Source organism: Cololabis saira, chromosome 11 (assembly GCF_033807715.1).
Source record: "Cololabis saira isolate AMF1-May2022 chromosome 11, fColSai1.1, whole genome shotgun sequence".
Classification (NCBI taxonomy): Eukaryota; Metazoa; Chordata; class Actinopteri; order Beloniformes; family Belonidae; genus Cololabis; species Cololabis saira.
This window is the reverse complement of record NC_084597.1, coordinates 47311610-47331742: the sequence shown is the minus strand read 5'-3', so window position 1 is coordinate 47331742 and position 20133 is coordinate 47311610. Positions and strand designations below refer to the sequence as shown.

Below are 20133 nucleotides of genomic sequence, written 5' to 3'. Positions count from 1 at the left end.
TGTATTTTGTGTCTTTCAAATAAAAGACTATTTTTTTCCAGTCATATGTTCCTCATTCAAGGTTGTTAAAAAAATACTGCTATAATATCGTATCGTTATCGTGACCTCAATATCGTGTATCGTACCGTATCGTGAGATTACTGTATCGTTACACCCCTAAGCAGGATCTACCATTGAAATTCAGGATAGGGATTTCAACCTTTTAGATACATTGCATAAGCCCAACGTACACAATGCTGACAGAACTTTTTAATCTTTTAATCATGTCACACACCCAACCAGCACTCAATTCAATTGAATTCATTTTTAATTGCTTTTCAGTTCAGTTCGGTTCAGTAATACCCCATGAATGCCCAATAACAAAACCCTCTCTGCAGTAACCATTATGACCTTAAGAAAAAAGAGAAAACCGGAAAACCAGCTTATCTCTCTTTCTTTCATAGTTACTGCTCCACTACCGTTCAGTTACTGCACGCACACACTAAGTTTCCTTGTTTACCAGCATGACCTGAAGGCTGCTCCATGCTTAATAACTGATAAGGGTGTGTGTGTGCGTTCGTGCGTGCGTGTGTGTGTGTGTGTGTGTGTGTGTGTGTGTGTGTGTGTGTGTGTGTGTGTGTATACACAACTGTGTGGATCTAGTTTACTCTATCTCAGCTCCACCCTCTCATTACACATCGAAACAGAGCAACGGAGAAGCAGAAAGCAGAAAAGAACGAGGGGAACTTTAAGATCACAGTAGGTAACTAACCAGTCGGTTAACATGGCAGCCTCTCAGTTAGTGGTGTGCATTTTTGGTTCAAAACCATTTGTTGGATGCAACGAGACTGCTGTATTGTCTATTATAATGTTAGTGTTTGAGTTTCTCAGTTACGTACTTAGTTTATGTCGTAAAGTGTAATGGTTTGTTTGGTTCTTGGCTTTTGTAGTTGAAGAGTGTGACATCGAGTTAGATGATCAGAGAGGTATCTATTGATTTATTGGTAATTAGGCTATTGAACGAGTAATGTATTTAGCTACTTATTAGGTTAATTATTGTCATCAATCAGTTAGTTGGTTATTTCTTTGAAGACTTGTTGACAACGCTTTGCAACTAGCCTTCCATCCATCCATGTAGCTAGACAGCGAGTCAGCTGCTCAGTGAAGGGAGTGGTTTTTCTACTTCCTCCAGCTGAATGGCAGACATTCATCCAGTGATCCCGCCTCCCACCAAGTCCCACAGTCAGTCGGAGGTTGGTGTGTAAATGCAGGGCTGCTGGTCAGTTTCTCCGTACACCTCGTATCTCCCTCGGGATCTCACTCTGTTGAATCAGCTGAGGAGCCACTGAGAGGTAAAAAGCTAAGAGTCTCAGCAGGATGTTTGTTTTCTGAGTACATTCGAGAGCTGGTTGCTGACTTAGGTCAGCATGTGACAAGCTGGAGGGTGAAGTAGGTGCATAGGAAAGTGGTATGTGTGCTAATGTAGAGAGAGAAACGTAAAGGATAAAAACAGAAGAAGGAAATGTGATCGGTGCATGTGCATCTGTGGAATGTGATCACACCCTTTTCTACGCGTTAAGTGTAATTGTCTTGTTGCGCTCATCTGTATCATCCGGGTGGCTTGTTATATCTGGCCCTCTGAGCAGTCATGGATCTCCACCGTATCTCAGTCTCATGATAGCAGCAATGACCTGAAGGAATATTTCAAACTCACCAAAGCTGTTTTATTAGATTTGTAATCGTAAAACATAGCAGCTGTGTGGCCTGCCGTTGTCACTTCACAGGTATTTTTGGAGTTGAGGAATTGAGGAGGAGCTTCGGAAAAAGAGTTTAGTAAAATTATTATTTGCCCTCAAAAGTATAGGAAGAAACAAAGATGTTTTTTTTTTCTTCAGTGAGGGTGTTATTTTTGCCACGATTTCTTTTTTTTTTTTTTTAAAGATTTTTTTGGGCTCTAGTGGCCCTTTATTGAAGATGCAGATATGAAAGGGGTAGAGAGAGAGAATGGGGACGACATGCAGCAAAGGTGCGCAGGCCGGGATTCGAACCTGCGACCGCTGCGGGAGGACTGTAGCCTCAGTATATGAGCTGCTGCTGCTTAACCCACTGCGCCACCGAGCGGCCCATTTTTGCCATGATTTCTAACAATGTACCTCCTGCACTACGGGTCCTTTTATAAGCAGCACATGTTGCTGACATTATCTGTTTCCCAAAAGCATGCACCTCAAAATTGAAGTCCTTTATTTTCGGGGGAAAAATAGATACATGTGAATGATGTTTAAAAACACGACACAGGGCAGAGATAAACCTAAACTTTTTAGAAATGTCTGATAAAAGATGAGGCAAATGTTTCACCTTTAGAAGGCTACAGTGGCTACAAGCAGGGCTTTTATCGCTGTTGTAAAAATAGTACCAGTCATAAGTTTAAAAGCCAGCAATGGCTGCATTGATAGTTATAGAGTTATTTGGGGTAAAGTTATGGGTTAAATATCATGCACATGGGTTGAAAACCTTGGGAAATTGGTTTCGATAGCGACTGAACAAAAAACAACAACACTTTCAGCAAACTAGCGAGATTGTGACGGATTGAGCTCTAAAATGCAGGACGTATGAGGTAGTTATCATGTGGCCTACATCTGTTCCAAATACACCGTTACCTAAAAAGTTGGAAATAAAGACAGGAATTAAAAACAGGAATGTTTCTGGAAACAAAATTATTCCAATGATTTCATGAGAAGATGTAAAAAAATGTTTTATTCCAGCTTTATAGGCAATAGTGTATTTTCATATTATGCTTCAAATTATACCTTTATCCTACCAATACTTCTATCTAATAATTATTTTTAACATTTAGATTACTGATAAAAAACTCACCTTTCCTCTTAATCATAGATTATGATACATTGCAGTGTGTAATTTAATCAGTAAGCTTCTTCTGCAGCTTTTATGGATATACACTAATCAACAAGTTAGGTTAATGAATCAATAAATGTGATTCACTATTATTCAATGGTCCGTTCTGCAGAAAAAGTTCCTTTACTTCAGGAACTTTATGTAATACTGGTACTTTCGTGGCTCTGATTAACCCATCAAGATGAGGTGCAACAGATGCGCGTTCTCTCCCCTTCAGAGCCCAACAAACCTTTGTATGTTGTATGTTTGTATGTTTTCTCTGAGTTCATGAATATTTATATAAGGTTTTTACTCAGCCTCTCTGTTAATACTTTAGCTACATAATTAACAGCCAGTTTACCAGTATTTGCCTAAAATTTAATCTCCTCCAGACCAGAGGGAAGGAACTCACATCTCAGTTTAGGGGTGGGTTTTGCCAAGGACCTCACGATACAATACACATCACGATACCTGAGTCACGATACGATACGATATTGCGATATCCAAATTTTGCGATATATTGCGATATTGCGATATATAAAGTTTGCTGACAACTGTAAAAAGCTTTATGGATCTTAAAATCCGAGTTGCACCTTCATCAGATTATAGTGACAATTCATGGGACAAACTGAGTCAAAACAATGTTTTATTATAACTATACAAGCTAAAGTTACAACATATTTGTATATGTTTTTCATATTATTTACATCATATGAAATTAACATTAAAATTAGGTAGAGGTTGCTTTAATTATGTGGCAAATGATAATAAACACAAGAAAGATGGTACTAAAACCAAGGACAGGCACAGTGATCAGTCAGTATAGATATTAATCCATAAATAGATAAACCTCTGTCCATTATTTTTCATTTTTTAAGGGCAGGCAATTGTGTTATATAAAAAATAAATTATAAAATGAAATAAAACGTGAAATAAAACCTGAGCTCAGTGCAGGGCCCTCCCGGGGTTGGTAGAGAGTGGCAATGCCCAGGACTGTCACTTAGGTAGGAGCACTGGGGGATATAATGGGAAAAAAATCGGGGATAAAAAATATTTAAAAAAAAAAAAAAAAAAATCGATATTCAAATTTTGAATACCGATATTGAATCAGCTGGAAAAGTATTGCGATATATTGCCATATCGATATTTTTGCCCACCCCTATCTCAGTTATTGTCAAGGAGACTTTTCCTTCTTTTCTGACAGATGCAATAAGGTGACACATTTGAATTTACACTAACGACTGCTCCAACAAAGAGTGTAAGCATGTATTCCTCCTCAACTCAAACCGTGGTGACCCAGGGCTGTGCTCTGGTCCAAATTAGTGGGCGGCTTCTGTGACAGTATGAGAAAACGAAATTGGTCATTTATCAAGCACATATATAAACTACGACTCTGACTTGGCCATATTTGGTCTATCAGTGAGGGTTCTTTTTGTATGTTTTCTTTTTGAAAGCTTGCCAAAAGAAAATTGTTAATTTTGAGGGTGTGAGGATGCCATTTGGAGATATTTCTGTGTCTCTGTTTAAGGACAGAGATACTTTTATCAAGGTTAATTTGACCAAAACTGCTTTGAAGACTTGATGTTTATGTTTTAGCAATTAGGAGGGTTTTTTGCCTTTAACACCAACTCCCACACCAACTGGAATTAAAAGGTTTTCTGTTTGTCTGCATGACTAATTATTTTTTTTACCATAAAATGCATAAATGGATGCTTTTTTTAACAGCTCATTAAAGGAGCTGTAGGATCCATATGTGATCAGAGATGGTCACAATGGGTCCATAATACAGTTTATAAATGGTAGGGGTGTAACAATATATCGTGCCACGAAATTTCGCTATACAAAAACGTCACAATACGTGTCGTGGAGGTGACAAAGTGTATCGCGATATTGGGTTATTAATATTTATCTCTATTGTGTTGACTAGAAACGCGCATCCGACCGTGGCCGCGGAGCAAAATCTTCCTCCGCTCAGAAGAAACTAGTCCCGTTTTGTGGTCACGTTTTGAGCTCTGAACATTTACTTATGTAAGGCTGGTGTATAGTTAAGCCTTACCTTATTAAATTAAACCTTTTACTTATGTAAGGCTGGTGTAGAGTTAAGCCTTACCTTATTAAATTAAACCTTTTTCGGCTCTTGAGTAGGATAAACACGGGGACAACTTGTGCTGAGTTCCAGTGTACTTTAATGTCCCTCAACAGCGTAGGATTTTAGAGTATCAACACAGCACCTAGTGCTGTATCACTCCGCCCAATCTAAAACATATTAACAACTACAGATAAACTGACTAGTGTCATTATAGTCCCTGATTTACATCAGAATATAAAGAATATATTTATAAAATAATCAACCCTGAATTACCAAAATAACCTTCTTAACAAAAATAAATCTCCTCTTACACTTATAAGGTGAGCATGAATCAATCTGTTTTATGATGTAAAATTGTAGATATTTATTTACTTTTATTTATTTATTTAATTTTAGTTGTTAAATTAGAAAGAAAAAAGTCAAATCATACATGAGAGAAACTATTCAGTTTGTAGCAAAATATTTGTACTTGTATGAAACTGAAGATGCATAATGTAAACCTGACATTTACTTTTAGTTCAGTTTGTGGAAAATGGTTGGCCTGGCTTTCTCTTTAAAACTTAAACAGTTATAAAGAATTACAAACTGTAACAATAGGGCAAACACACAGTATTGTTTTGTATTTTGTGTCTTTCAAATAAAAGACAATTTTTTCCAGTCATATGTTCCTCATTCAAGGTTGTTAAAAAAATACTGCTATAATATGGTATCGTTATCGTGACCTCAATATCGTGTATCGTACCGTAAAATAAACTCACACAGTTTATTTGGGTTGTGGTGACTAGTTTTTGCAAAGAACACTTTTTTGGGGGGAAAAAAAAGATATAGCTTTTTTTCGCTGTTGTTGCGACTCAGAAAGAGTTAGATCCAGCATGAAACGTAAGAAAGAAAAAATATAATGGAGGAAAAGGGACAAAAACTTACATAGTTACATGTGTTTATGGCGGTTTTATTGTGAAGCACTTTCTGACTGATGTCTGAGAAAAGTGCAGATCAAATAAACAGTAAGTACTTACTTAGGTACAGTGAAGGAGCGTAAGATGAGCTAGATGTGGTGTACCAGTGACGTGTAATGATAATAATATCTTTGACTCTGTATTTAACAGTGAAGCATTGACTTACTTTGCTTTAGGACCCAGGAGACTCGAGATCAGGGCAGACACATTTGCAGATAATGATGTTGTGTGTTTCTAACCCTCTCATCGTGTCCTGGGGCAAACAGCAAGAGCACAGATTCAGTCAGCTGACTGATCACATGACTACCCATGACTATAAGTAAAGAAAGGGAGTAGTTTCAGCAATATGAGAGAAGTTGTCCGTAGACTGTGGGAAAGAGTAGAAGTAGCAAAGAGTGAGCAGAGCAATCAGTGACTGGAAGACGAGTGAAGCACAAAATAATACACGCAATATATATCTTATTAATTTCAATCGAAACTTACCACTTAGTTTGAGGTCACCTCAGTGAGCTCAGCTTTGCAGTGTACTGACAGACCCTGATACTCAGTACTGGAGTTGAGGGGGGATGAGGGGGGATGGCATCCCCCCCCTGAAATAAAAACGGTCCAAATCATCCCCCCTGTAAAACTGCCATCCCCCCTTTCCATTCCTTATGTCATTTCATCAATGAATGTGGTTTTACTGCTATTTCAACATTTAGAGTCATCACCAGAAAAATAACTTATTTGACCATTTTCACCTGTTTCAAGTAAATTTTCACTTGAAATAAGTAGGAAAATTTGCCAGTGGGACAAGATTTATCTTCTTATTACAAGCAAAAAAATCTTGTTCCACTGGCAGATTTTTCTACTTATTTTAAGTGAAAATCTACTTGAAACAGGTGAATTTTTTTGTTTTTTCCAGTGATGAGTCTTGTTTTAAGTGTAATGAGATTTTTTTTCCAAAATGAGACATTTTAACTAGAAATAAGACAAATATTCTTGTTAAGATTTTGAGTTTTTGCAGTGATCCATTTTACTTATCCTGTGAAGGACAGAGTCATATTGATAAGTTCAGAAAAGTGTTTTTTATTGTTGTGTTTTGATGTATTTGATGTAAGTCCAGTGGATATTTAAAGCTTACAGAAGGCTGCATTTAACTGCTGCTATGTCATTCCTGCAGTATTTCTGCAGGTGTTTTGCTATGTGCTATTATTTGTAATATATTATATTATTTGTAATCAGCACAAATTATCTGTCCCCACATGATAAAATCCACCATCCCGCCTGATTTTTTTTTTACAACTCGAGTACTGCTGATACTGATATTTATCGATACTCATCTCTATAATTTGGAATAACAGTTGAAGGTATGACACAAAAAATTTGTAAATAAGAAGAAAAAAGGAAAATATTGTTGCATTATTCAATTTAATTAAAATGCTTTATTTATCACCAAAGGGAAATTAAATGTGCTTCTCAGAAGATGACAAAATAAATAATATAAATAAAACAAATAAAAAAATTCTCTGTTTAGTCATCTTTGGCCCACCCAAAAACACCCCAACAGTTTTTACTTCAGAGCAACATATTAACTAATTTTACTCTCTTTACATAGTAAATTAATTGACATATAAGCCATATTGTTTTCTACATATAATAAGCCTCTCTCTGCTCCATCTAGTACAACACAGACAATAACAAAATATGATTGCTGGGTATTGCCCGTTGTTTCTGAAACCAACTATATTCCACCAAAGTGAAGGGCAGTACATCTTTTTAAATCTTTTAAATCTGGCAACAGGCCTGTGACATTCTGTTTTATTATCTCCAATCACTTGGCCCTGGAGGACGTTCTGCTCTCAGGGGTCCCTGCTGTTGCAGTTTCCTGGTGTTGAAATGCTGAAAAGTGACGCAGTGTCTTCAGTTTATAACTAAAGAAGTATTTTTATAACAAGTATACGGAGTACAATATCTTTACTTGACAGGACTGAGTTGGAGTTGGGAGGCTGCGATGAAGACGGAGCAGCTGAACTAAATCAGTTGAATTCACCTCCCTGTTTTAGGTGCCTACCGTGTCTTATTTGCGGGTGTTTATGATGTTCGTGTTTCCTCCTTTTTGTGCCACAGTGCTTGGCATATATTGCATTTAATGTCAGACTTGTGAAGCGCTGTATCCTGATTCTAACGTGAGATGTGCAGTATTGATTAGTGCCCCGCAGAAGTACATGATAACGAGGTATCATCATAGGGCTGGGGATCCATTCAAATATCAAGAATCGATTCGATTCTGATTCTTAAGATTCAGAATCGATTATCACGATCCGATTCGATCCGATATTGATTTGGGTTACTGTTAATAAAACAGTTTTTTGAGCTGTTGCATGAATTATATGACTGTAGTTCTGCAACATATGAATACTAGTATTATATTGAGATTCAACAGCAAGTATTGGCAGCTAATGATGCTGTAAGGACCAATCAGCTCCCAGAATGCTGATAGAACTGCTTTCAGAAACATCATGTGGGTCAGAATTACCAAACAGATCCAGGGAGGAAACAGAGGACGAAAGAAATCGCTTTTATTTTTTCCCCATTTATGAGAATTTGGTTTTTAACATTTATGCAAATGTAACCCCAAGACAGTATATAAAGCAAAGAAATATAGACAATGTATGCAATTATAACCGAAAACCTTAATGTTTTCATACCTTTAAACATATTTAAAGGCAAAAACATGGCACCAGTTATTCTCATGTCCAACAAAATATTCCTTTTTTGGGCATAAACAAAAAAGTACCAAAAGTTGTAATGTAATGATGAAAAAAAAATATATATATACCGTATTTTCTGGACTATAAGCCGCTACTTGTTTCATAGGTTTTGATCCATGCGGCTTATACAAAGGTGCGGCTATTCTGTGGATTTTTCTTCCACCGCTAGGGGGAGTGCTAACCGGAATTAGAATAAAAACTAAGACAAAATAAATGCAAAGAAGAATACGCTACTTCTTCTTTAGCAGATAGAAGTAGGTAGAAGCAGATTTCAAACAGATAAATAAATACCGGTTATTTTCTCTTGGTTCTGTCCCGTTTTAATCAGCAAAGTTGCTGCCGTGTTAAAAGACACTGTTAGGAAAGGATCTATTTAGGTACAAACATGTACATCATTTACAGTTCAAAATCCTTCTGTACATGTAGTAAATATCTAATTTAACAACATCAATATCTGCGGCTTGCATATCTTTTTTTTTTTAATAAAAGTGGGTGTGGCTTATATGCAGGTGCGGCTTGTATATCTTTTTTTATTGTTTTTTTAAAAATAGAGCGGGTGCGGCTTATATACAGGTGCGGCTTATATTCCAGAAAATACGGGATATATATTTTATAATTCGATCTTTAGACATATGAATCGATTTTTAGGAATTAATATGAGAATTGATTTAAAATCGGAGAATCGATCTTTTCAAGACAGGCCTGTATGAAATGTTCAGAGGTTACAAATCAATCAATCAGAGCTAAAGCAAAATGCCCCAGCTTTTATCTTTTATTATAACATGACATGTAAAACCTTTGTATTGTCAGAGAATGTACTTTTGTTTTTCACCTGATGGTATTTACATCTACATTATTGCGGATTTGCTTTTTCATCCGTCACCATTATTATGTTTATTCATATCCTTTATGCAACAATTGCATTATAACTGACAGAAGTATGCAAGCTACATTTTGTGTTGTGCAGCTGTGCCCGTGACACTTATTGGTACGTATTGTTTGGTTGAGATGGTGGGGCTTGTTTTCCGTGGTTCATTCACTTCTTCTCAATTTGTAGTGTTATATTTCAAGCCTGAGATATTTTCTTTCATACATCTTCCAGCTGTTAGTGGAGGGTGCACTCAGACTGCAAGAACGCAGAGTCTTTTTCTGTAAAACAATTAAATTTGGTTCACAGCACGAAGGTTTTAAACATCTTCAGGAGGTGGAGGCTTGCTGTGTGAACATTCCTACATCACATTCCACAGACAACAGTCCCAGCAGTATGCTGTGTGCAGTTCTGCTGCTGTTAAGTGATGTAACCCTGTTAAAGTAAAAGTATCACCACTATTGGAGTCATGAGGGCAGGACGCATCACAATGCTCAACTGTTCTCCTCCATATTGGCTTGAATTCCATAGTCCGGGTCTGATTTGTATTTGATCAGGTTTCATGTGGCTGGATGTAATGAAATTAAGGACCTGTCCTTGAAAGGTTTCATTTATTTCTGTCATGACGGTGCTGGAGGAGTTTAAATTTGGAATTTGATGACTGCTAGTGGCTGGACAGAGACTGCTGTTATAATGTGACTTGTGGGTGCCTCACGTGTTCGCTATCATGATGGTTCAAGTCTTTTCTGTGGAGTTGTTTTGCACCAAAACAGAGAAAAGGGAAGTCTTGTATGAACACAATGAAACTGTCACACACTTTTATTGCAGTGCTGTAAATGCACACTGCTCTGCCCCTGGTCCTCATGTTTACATGTTTATACACGGGAGATAGCTCATGTTATTTACTCCTTTCATGACCTAGTTCACATGTATTTTCAGTATTTGAGAGCTTTCTTTTATCCGTGGTATTTTTGTCTTCCCATAGCAAGCAATGCCTTAGGTCAGGGTCTCCCAACCTTTTTTCCTTGGAGACCCCCCTACTTGTGTCTAAGACCAGCCGGGCCCCCCGACCCGTACCTACTAGCAGCAAAAGAGTAAAGTTATTCGTTACAAACCTTTAATTGAAAAAATGAACATTAATTATGTTTTTTTTTTATACATTTCTCTTTGGTTTACCCTGTACTTTGTTTTTCTCACCTTCATTTTGTGTCACCAATGTATAAAATATGCACAAAAAATAATTGCAAGGACATAAAAATATTTCTGAAAAATGTCTCTTTTAATATGAGAGAAACATTTTCTTTTAACATTTTTCCTTTAACAACCTGTCGGAGTAGTAGTATGATTAAATGTTGAATAATGATATAATTATTAATATATTATATTGTTATATAAATAATGATTAAAGACTGCAAATTAGCTGAAGCTAGACGTCTTGCATGCATCACATTTTTCATTCTTTGTGACAATGTGTATGTATCGTCCCTGTTAAATAAACCTTAAAAAAAAAATAATAATAATAATACGTTTTTAAGTTTTTATCCTGATAAATAACTTAGTATTTTAAAATGACCAAAATATATTTCTAAGTGGGTTTTTACAGACTTGGATTACTGTATTCCATTAGTTGTGTTATTATGATTTTTTATTTATTTAACATGCGCAAATATAATTTTTACAACTGCATATCCTCAAAGCAGATAAAGTTTCGCGCCCCCCCCCCAGAGATCTCTGGCACCCCCCCAGGGGGGCCCGGACCCCAGGTTGGGAACCACTGCCTTAGGTGACTCCTTAGGTTAGGAGATCAAGATCGGTTACGAAGATAAATAGATCAATTTGGAGAAAAATGAACTATTTTTTTTTAATTTTATTTGGCGTGTTGTTCTGATTCTGCAGGTACTTTCTTTGTGTGTAGATGTCCAACCTGTCCAGGGTTTACCACTACCTTGCACCCACAGAGAGCTCAGATAGGCTCCATAAGGACTAAGAAGGTGTAGATAATGTGTGGATGTGCTTTTATTCTCTTGTGCTCTAGAGCTGCACCACTGATGTGACCCCTGCTCTTTAACATCACATTTCTCTTCCACTGCCTCCCGCCATGCCTACATTCATGGTGACCTTTCAGATCCAGCTGTGCGAACTGTCTGTACAGATGTTAGCTGGCCTCCTGCTGTGAGACGAGGGGTCGGGGGGATTTATGGCTGTTAAACAGAAGGCTCTTTTTCCTTTGTTTTTTACTTACTGATTATTTCCGCTGTCAGATCATTTGTCATGCACTTCTACCTTCAACGTTTACGGAAATAAAATCTTGTGTAGGTATGTGCGAGACGGAGGCTCGTGTAGCTCTACATGCAGCCAGTTGTGGTGCAGGATAGTTCCCTCTTTTGCTCTTTCTGTCATGTCATTGCACTGTTTGTGCCTCACTATGGGTCTGAAATGCCAAACGTTTGTGAACAATTAGGGATAAACCATGTGGACGTCTGGCTAAATTGAATAATCAAGAGGTAATGTTCATCCATATTAGCAGACATTGATCGCTGACTCCAGAGAATAGGTAAAGACAGCAAAGGGCTTCAGACAAAACAGTTGAAAAACAAATTAGTCATCTGATGTGCTTAACATGAGTCAGGAGGCCCCGACAGTCACATGTAAAGGTCTCTGATAAATGTCTGCTGACCTTTTTAGGGATTATAGTTTATTGGGAAACAAATCATTTTACATGACCATTTTAGAGAATCCGTCTGAAATACATGTGACGTGTGGATCCGAATCCTAATGCCATTTGATTCTAGCCAATCGTTTATTATTGTGTTTCTTCTGAAAGAGAGCATCGCTAAGCAAAATATTTTGTTGCCCAGTCACCATTCAGCATATGACAGGTTTGGATTTTCAGCAGCTTTCAGATATTATTCTTATTTATTACATGTTTATGAGACCCACCTTTTTTCTTTGCATAAGATTCAGATTCTAAATCCTGTGACATGTATCTTTTACATATGTTTGCCAATTTGCCCCATTTAAAATTTTTTCCTCTATAAGAGATATAACTTTTGTTTATGATGTCATAATTAAACTAAAATTTAAGATTGTTTAGCGTAAAATACTTATTTTTTCCCTAGTGCTTGAAAATGTGCAAAATAAATAAAACATTTGCATTCCAGATTCTATTCCCCTCTTGTGACGGGTAATTCAATTCAATTTTATTTATATAGCGTCTAATACAACAGATGTTGTCTCTAGACGCTTTCCAGAGATCCAGAACATGAACATAAACATAAACATAAACATAAACCCCCGAGCAATTATTACATAAACAATGGCAGGTAAAAACTCCCCTAGTGGGAGAAAAGCCTTAAGCCAAACAATGGCAAGGAAAAACTCCCCTTTAGGAGGGAAGAAACCTTGAGCAGGACCAGGCTCATAATCTACATTTAGATACTCTAGGAACTACGAGTAAACCTGCACTCTGGGAGCGGAGAGCTCTGCCAGGAACATAAGGCACTATCAAATCTTGTAAATACTGCGGAGCTGAGCCGTTTTGGGCTTTATATGCAAGTAATAAAATTTTAAATTGGATTCTGAATTTTACAGGTAGCCAATGGAGCGACGCTAACACTGGAGAGACGTGGTCTCTCCTGCTGATTCCTGTCAGCACTCGTGCTGCTGCATTCTGGATCAGCTGGAGCCTATTCAGCAAATTACTTGGACATCCTGCTAACAACACATTACAGTAATCCAGTCTAGAAGATACAAACGCATGAACTAGTTTTTCTGCATCACTCTGCAAGAGGATTTTCCTAATTTTTGCAATATTACGGAGATGGAAAAACGCTATTTTACAAACCTGATTAACATATGGTTTAAACGACAAATCCTGATCGAAAACAACACCAAGGTTTCTCACAGTTGCACTGGAAGCCATCGCAACACCATCTAATTCCTTCCTAAGATACTCTGGACCAAGGGTAACCGTAGCAACAACAAAGTGGCTTACAAACAGGAGTAGTTGATCCAAGTTTCAAAAGCCCAAATAATACCCACATTGAGACCCAAAATCCTTGAGCGGAAAAGAAGATTTTGTGCATTTTGTGCACGTGGAGCAGGAGCAAAGTAGAGAGACAGGGGGTCTAAACCATCTCCTACCTCAATCATGGTAGGGACTATGAGACCTCTAGCAAATATGATGGATGAGCTTGGAGTGCACAGCAAATACCCAGCCAGAATACAGAGAAGTGTTCTATGTCTCTAATCTCTCTCTACCTGGCTTTCAGACGATGAAGAAGATTGGCAAAAGTAAAGGCGGTGCACTTCACAACAAACAGAGGGTGTAAATGTGTACGTACTGCTGTCAAACATCATCTCTGCAGCCTGGATATTGAACTAATAGCTGTGGGTTAACAGTTCAACAGGGGATTGAATCAAAAACTGATGTCTGTACATCCCCGACTTTTACTGTAAGTCAGTCTTGTCATCCATCATACTCGGATGACTGCAGTTGTGGGTGCATCAGTGGTGGATAAGAGACTGAGTACAGGGAACTAGTGGACTGCTTTGTGAAACGGTGCGGGAACAGTATTCTAGTCTTAAATGTAGGGCTGGGGATCGATTCAAATGTCAAGAATCGATTCCGATTCTTAAGATTCAGAATCGATTATCGAGATTTGATTCGACCCGATTCGATTTGATTCCGATATTGATTTGGGTTAGTGTTATTAAAACTGTTTTTTGAGCTGTTGCATGAATTATATGACTGTAGTTATGCAAAATATTACGACTAGTATTATATTGAGATTAAACAGCAAGTATTGCAGCTAATGATGCTGTAAGGACCAATCAGCTCCCAGAATGCTGATAGAACTGCTTTCAGAAACATCATGTGGGTCAGAATTACCAAACAGATCCAGGGAGGAAACAGAGACGGATGAAATCGGTTTTATTTTTTCCCACATTCCATTTTTATTTGTTCCATTTTCGGTCTATTTTGGTTTTTAATTTTTGAGCAATTGGTTTTTAGCATTTTTTGCAAATGTAACCCCAAGACAGTATATAAAGTAATGAAATATAGACAATGTATGCAATTATAACCTAACACTTTAATGTTTTCATACCTTTAAACATATTTATAGGCACCAGTTATTCTCGTGTCCAACAAAACATTCCTTTTGTAAAAGTTGTAATGTAATGATAAAAAAAAAATACATAAATAAATAAAAGAAAAAAATAAAAGAAAAACGATCTTTAGACATATGAATCGATTTTTAGGAATTAATATGAGAATCGATTTAGAATTAGGAAATCGATTTTTTCAGCATAGGCCTAATTAAATGTGAAAATGAATAAGGAGACAAATGTGGATTTTAGGAGCAGGAATTAAGTGGGACAGTTTTCCATCATGGGAGAAGAAGTGGAGGTGGAGGAGAAAAAATACCTCCGTGTTCACCTGGACAACAGGCTGGACTGGAGACCTTTGTAGCAAGATGTCGTATATTTTATAAGTCTGTAGTGGAGAAAGCAAGTGCATCATTTTTTTGTGTGGTGTACCAGCATCAGGTTAAAAAAACTGAACAAACTGATAAAGAAGGTTCTTTTGTGGAGCCCGAAGAGCTGGTTGTGCAAAGGATGCTTAAGAAAATGAAGAACATAGTGAAGTACGCTGAGCATCCTCTTCATTCAGTCTTTTTAACTCGACACAGACTGCTACAGGAGATCATTCCTACCCACAACCATCTATGAGAACTATTTGATGATACTTAAATAGTGACGGATACTACATTGTAAAATTTCCTTTGAGGGATAGATACAGTAAAAATGTTTTTAATCGATATGCAAAGATGATCAAAAGAATGAACAGCAAAAACTACTTTCAACTACTGTCCAAGTTGTTCCCACCTCTCTCACCTGATGAAAGCTGCGCCGGATGGGCGTATTTTGGGATTTTACTTAAAACCATGAACCAGATCTAAGCGGGTATGATGGAAGATGCAAGTAAGGAATGGAGGACAGACGCTGGTCACCCCATTCATTTGCTTAATTTATTACATACAATGTTGAAAATAAGTTCATCAACTAGGTTTGCCAGTTCAATTCAGTGGGCATTCTCAAAAAGTGCATTGTAACTTCAGTATTTTAAACATAATTGCATGTTTGCTTAGATCAGTCAGGTTTTATTTGAATTCTGCGGATTTGCAACTCAAGCTCAGACTTAATTGAAAATGTATTCAACCAAAATGAATTATGTATTGATTTAATTAAAGGGTCAAGGCTGCATTATGTATAAAGCTCTAATGAACCCCAGAGATGAAACACTTTCTTTTCATCTGCAGATAATGAGTTACTGGGAGCAACATGAAGTACAAGCTGTTGTTTCTGTTTATCTCCCTTTTAGTATTAATCGTTAGATGGAGGATTCAACCAAGAAAAGGGAAGAAAATTGATAAAGCAACTTATTAATGACCTATTTCTTTTTCGGGATTTTAAGACCAAATATTTCTAAAACTATGAATATTGAATGTTTGCAGTTTTTTGATCATGTTTCATATCATCACCCCCAGAATTGTGTTAATGCTAGTATTTCTCTAGTCACTGCGTTCAGTAAGACTGAAAAAGTCCCAATCTAAGGCCATTTTAGATAATCAGAGGTCTGCTTTGAGGATATGCAGTTGTAAAAATTGTATTTGCGAATGTTAAATAAATAAAAAATCATAATAACACACCTAATGGAATATTGTAATCCAAGTCTGTATAAACCCACGTAGTATTTTAAAATGACCAAAATATATTTCTAAGTTATTTAGCAGGATAAAAACGTAATAAATTATTATTATATCATTATTCAACATTTAATCATACTACTACTCCAACAGGTTGTTAAAGGAAAAATGTTAAAAATGTTTGCTCTCATATTAAAGGAGCTTGAGGCTCCTTTTAAGAAATGAGACTCTCTAGCGCCACCCTTCACCACGACGGCCGTCGGTGGTACTGCAGCCAACAGCGAAGCCGGCACGGTAGCGCGCACAGACCCCTCACAGCACTGAGTTGTTTACGGTGATAGTGACGTGTGCACTGAGCTTTTTGCCATTACGGTTGATGTAGTGTGAGAGGCTTGGGGTTGATATGTGTAAGCGGCTAATGTTACTACACAACAACAAACTAATATGACGTCAGCAACCATTCACTGTCTGCTACACAGCTGTGGACTAAGTTACTTCTTTGCAGCTAACGCTACTTAGCACGTTAGGCTACTCCGACTCCTTGGTAATCTCATGTGATTTTCAAATCAAGCTCTAAATATGACTTACAATGTTATCTTACCTGGTCAGTAGGAAATGAGCCATGTCAGCATCTGTTTTCAGTCCCAATTCAAATTGAAGCTGCCTCCATGACTCAAACGCGTATCCAATGTTTACTCATGTGCCTGCCCGTTTTTTATCGTAATTTCTTCTCGACTCGCGACGTGTCTCTGATAAAGGTTTAGTTTTCTTCTTGGTAGCACTTTTTAGTGGGCTTAGTGGCGCTGGGTCGTTTGCCTGCTGTGGAAGAATCCATGTCTACCCAAACAGAAGTTTTGATCCACCGCGCTCGTCATCTTCCTGTATCCAAGCCGAGCGCCTACGAGAACGCGCATGCAGCATCATTTGACGTCACATCCGCAGGGCAGCGCGGGAAAAGCGGCCCCAGCACTGCAGTACATTTTGAAGCACACAGCCTGTTCAAGGCAATGGACAGATACACTAGAGGGCTTACTCTTTTTGATTTGGAACGCTTCATCTGACATTATTATTATTAGAAAAATTAAAACGTATACAATTTTTTTTCATAAATCCTGCCTCAAGCTCCTTTAACTAACACCCAAGATTACTCCTGATTTTTAGTTGAATGTCTTAATGACTGCAAATACGATGGATTAAGTACAGTCACCATAGGTTTCTGAAGAGCTGCTTTAAAGCCTTTTGTTTCCTCCCGCTGCCCATCGGCATGTTGCCCGAGAAGCCGAGATGGACAGGCCCACCATATGTCAATCAAAGACAGCTACCAGCTCCTTCAGCTGACCCACACCCAAATAGGTGCCGGGCTGCCACAGACGTTTACAATACAATGTACCATTTCAGATGTTGTTTGGTGGCGTGATGGTCCCATCAGGCTGAGCTGCTGTCTGTGTTCAGTCCTGGAGTAAACACCTCCAAGAGGAAGGGAGATATGAATTGTATGTCTGCTAAATTGAAGGCCTCTTTATTGAAGCATTTGTAGCTAGCTTGTACATGCTTGCAGCAATAGAACTAATGGTGAACACTTGACATGTTTTCATGACTTGGACTTCCTTCAGAAAAGAAAGTCAGTAAGTTTACTCTTATCATGATATCGTTATCAGATTGCTAGAAAAACTTGACAACTTATTTTTCCAGAACAGGAAGCCAGTTCTGAGTTACAGTAGTATTCTGATGCCCTGTAAAGATAAAGATATGACGCATTTGTCTGCTTTGTTTCGCTTACCGTAAGTTCTCGAATTCTGTTTTACATTCAAGAGGACTGTATGACTGCATTGAAGCTTCTTTCAGTGTAAAGGATACTTCAGTTGCTTAGCCCTTGTAGGGCATTAAGAGATAGGCAAGCTCTCAGAGTAACTGAGGGCCTTCGCTCTGGCTTGGGGTATTTATACCCGAGGCCTTATAGTCTTGCAAGGGTTAAAATATCCATGAAAAGTCAATGAACGGATTCAAAGTAGGTTGATGTGTTTTCTTTTTTGTGATCATAAAGCTGTAAAAATGCATTCCGGCACACTTTTTGAACATAAATCATTTTTATTTAGTTGCAAGCTGTGTCAGAATTTGACAGAACATAGTCTTGTGCAGATATGAAGGATAAGAGAGGACAAAGACCATAACTCTGTCCAGAAAGAATGTCATTTGTTTATTTTTATTTTATTAGGTGTTCAGCGCAGTTTAATTTGACCTAATTTGCCAAAGTCAGGCAATCTAAATCACTTCTGACCGCAAACCAAATTAAGATAAAGTGATGTGTCCTGCATCTCATTACCCCAATAACAAACTTGAACACAGTGTAACAAAGATAGTGTTGGTCTTGCTGTCAAGTGTGTTCCTGTGTAGAACTAACTACTTGTAGAACTCAATAACCTAAACTTCCCTGTCAATAATGTTGATTTTTTTTTTTATTGCAAGCCTTTTATTTTAATATTGCTGATCATGGCTTACAGCTTTTTTTTTTTTTTTTTATGTACACAGTATTCTTGCATGAGCAGTGTATTAATGAGTGCAGTCTTAGCGTAAACATGCAGTTATGCTCTTACCAGAAATGACTATGGCAAGTTTGGTTCATCAACACAATCTTATCTGCAAGATTTTACTTTTCATTGATCGCAAATTTCTAACGAAATGAAAATTATTTCCATCTGCACTGTTGTTGGCACTGAAAATGGACTATTATCCTTTTTTTTTAACCAAAACAAAACAAATGAGTGCCCCATTAGTTCCACCAGCCAGTGACCATTGATTGCATAAAGTATTAACGTTCAACTTTCCAACTGTTTTGAGTGTGCTATCTTTTTTTTTTTTTTTTAAATTTATTTATTAACATACAGTGCAAACAACGACAAAAGACTACATCTGTGTGTGTGTGTGTGTGTGTGTGTGTGTGTGTGTGTGTGTGTGTGTGTGTGTGTGTGTGTGTGTGTGTGTGTGTGTGTGTGTGTGTGTGTGTGTGTGTGTGTGTGTGTGTGTGTGTGTGTGTGTGTGTGTGTGTGTGTGTGTGTGTGTGTAGATTGGTGTAGCACGATATAATATAGAATAATAATATAGTTATATCCTAATATAACATAATTTTTATCAATAATGTTGATGATGTGGGTCAGGTATCATCTCCTTGGTCTTGGTGATATTTAAGAACAGGTGATTCTTGCAGGATTACTGCACAAAGTTAACCACAAACAGCCTTGCACCTCCATGTGGTGCTTGGTTGGTGCATTACAGTGGGTTAATTTGTGGTACCCATTAAAATGGCATCTTATCATGCATTAAATATTGGTTTTAATCACTACATGTCCCTTTGATAAGTGATTTGGTATAATTTGTATTCACATTTTATTTTATTCCCTTATCTTGTGGCCTACGTAGACAGCAGGGGACCTGTTGTCGACACCCTGACTTTTTAAGGTTGCCAGCTAATATAGTTGAAGGCCCCATCAGAGCATGTAACACCTGGAATTTGAATTATATTTTCTCTTTACACAGTAAAGAGCGGCAGGCCTAGTATTCAAACCTGCGCCGGCTATAGCCTCTGCAGATGGTGCGCCCGCTCCACCCACTGAGCCATTCTAATGTTAGCATTGTGCAAAGAGCTAAGATGCTTCCAATTCTGCTGTAAGAAATGTGATCTAAAATGGACTTCAAGGATACATTTATATTCTGTCCCGTGTGTTGTCCCTTTAGCTTCTGTAACCTATGAAAATTCACGTCTATCTGTTGCTAAAAAACATATTCCAGGGGATTGTGGTCCATAATACTAGAGAAAAGATAAACAAAAGCTAGACTCTTTAGTCCACCCGAAGCAAACACTCATTTAACTGGCTCATATGACAGTCTT

General features: G+C 37.6%; 1 protein-coding gene across 3 annotated transcripts in view; it reads left to right on the top strand.

Moving 5' to 3' along the window:
- The first annotated feature begins 685 nt into the window (after window positions 1–685).
- rab27b (RAB27B, member RAS oncogene family) overlaps window positions 686–20133 on the top strand; it is a 57893-nt gene continuing 38445 nt past the window's right edge. The window contains exon 1 of one of the 3 annotated variants that reach the window (XM_061734622.1): window positions 686–742. The gene's annotated coding sequence lies outside the window, so the exon portion shown is untranslated. Of the gene's footprint in view, window positions 743–1233; window positions 1332–20133 lie in introns of those variants that run through there. The other 2 variants (XM_061734621.1, XM_061734620.1) reach the window with 2 other exon arrangements.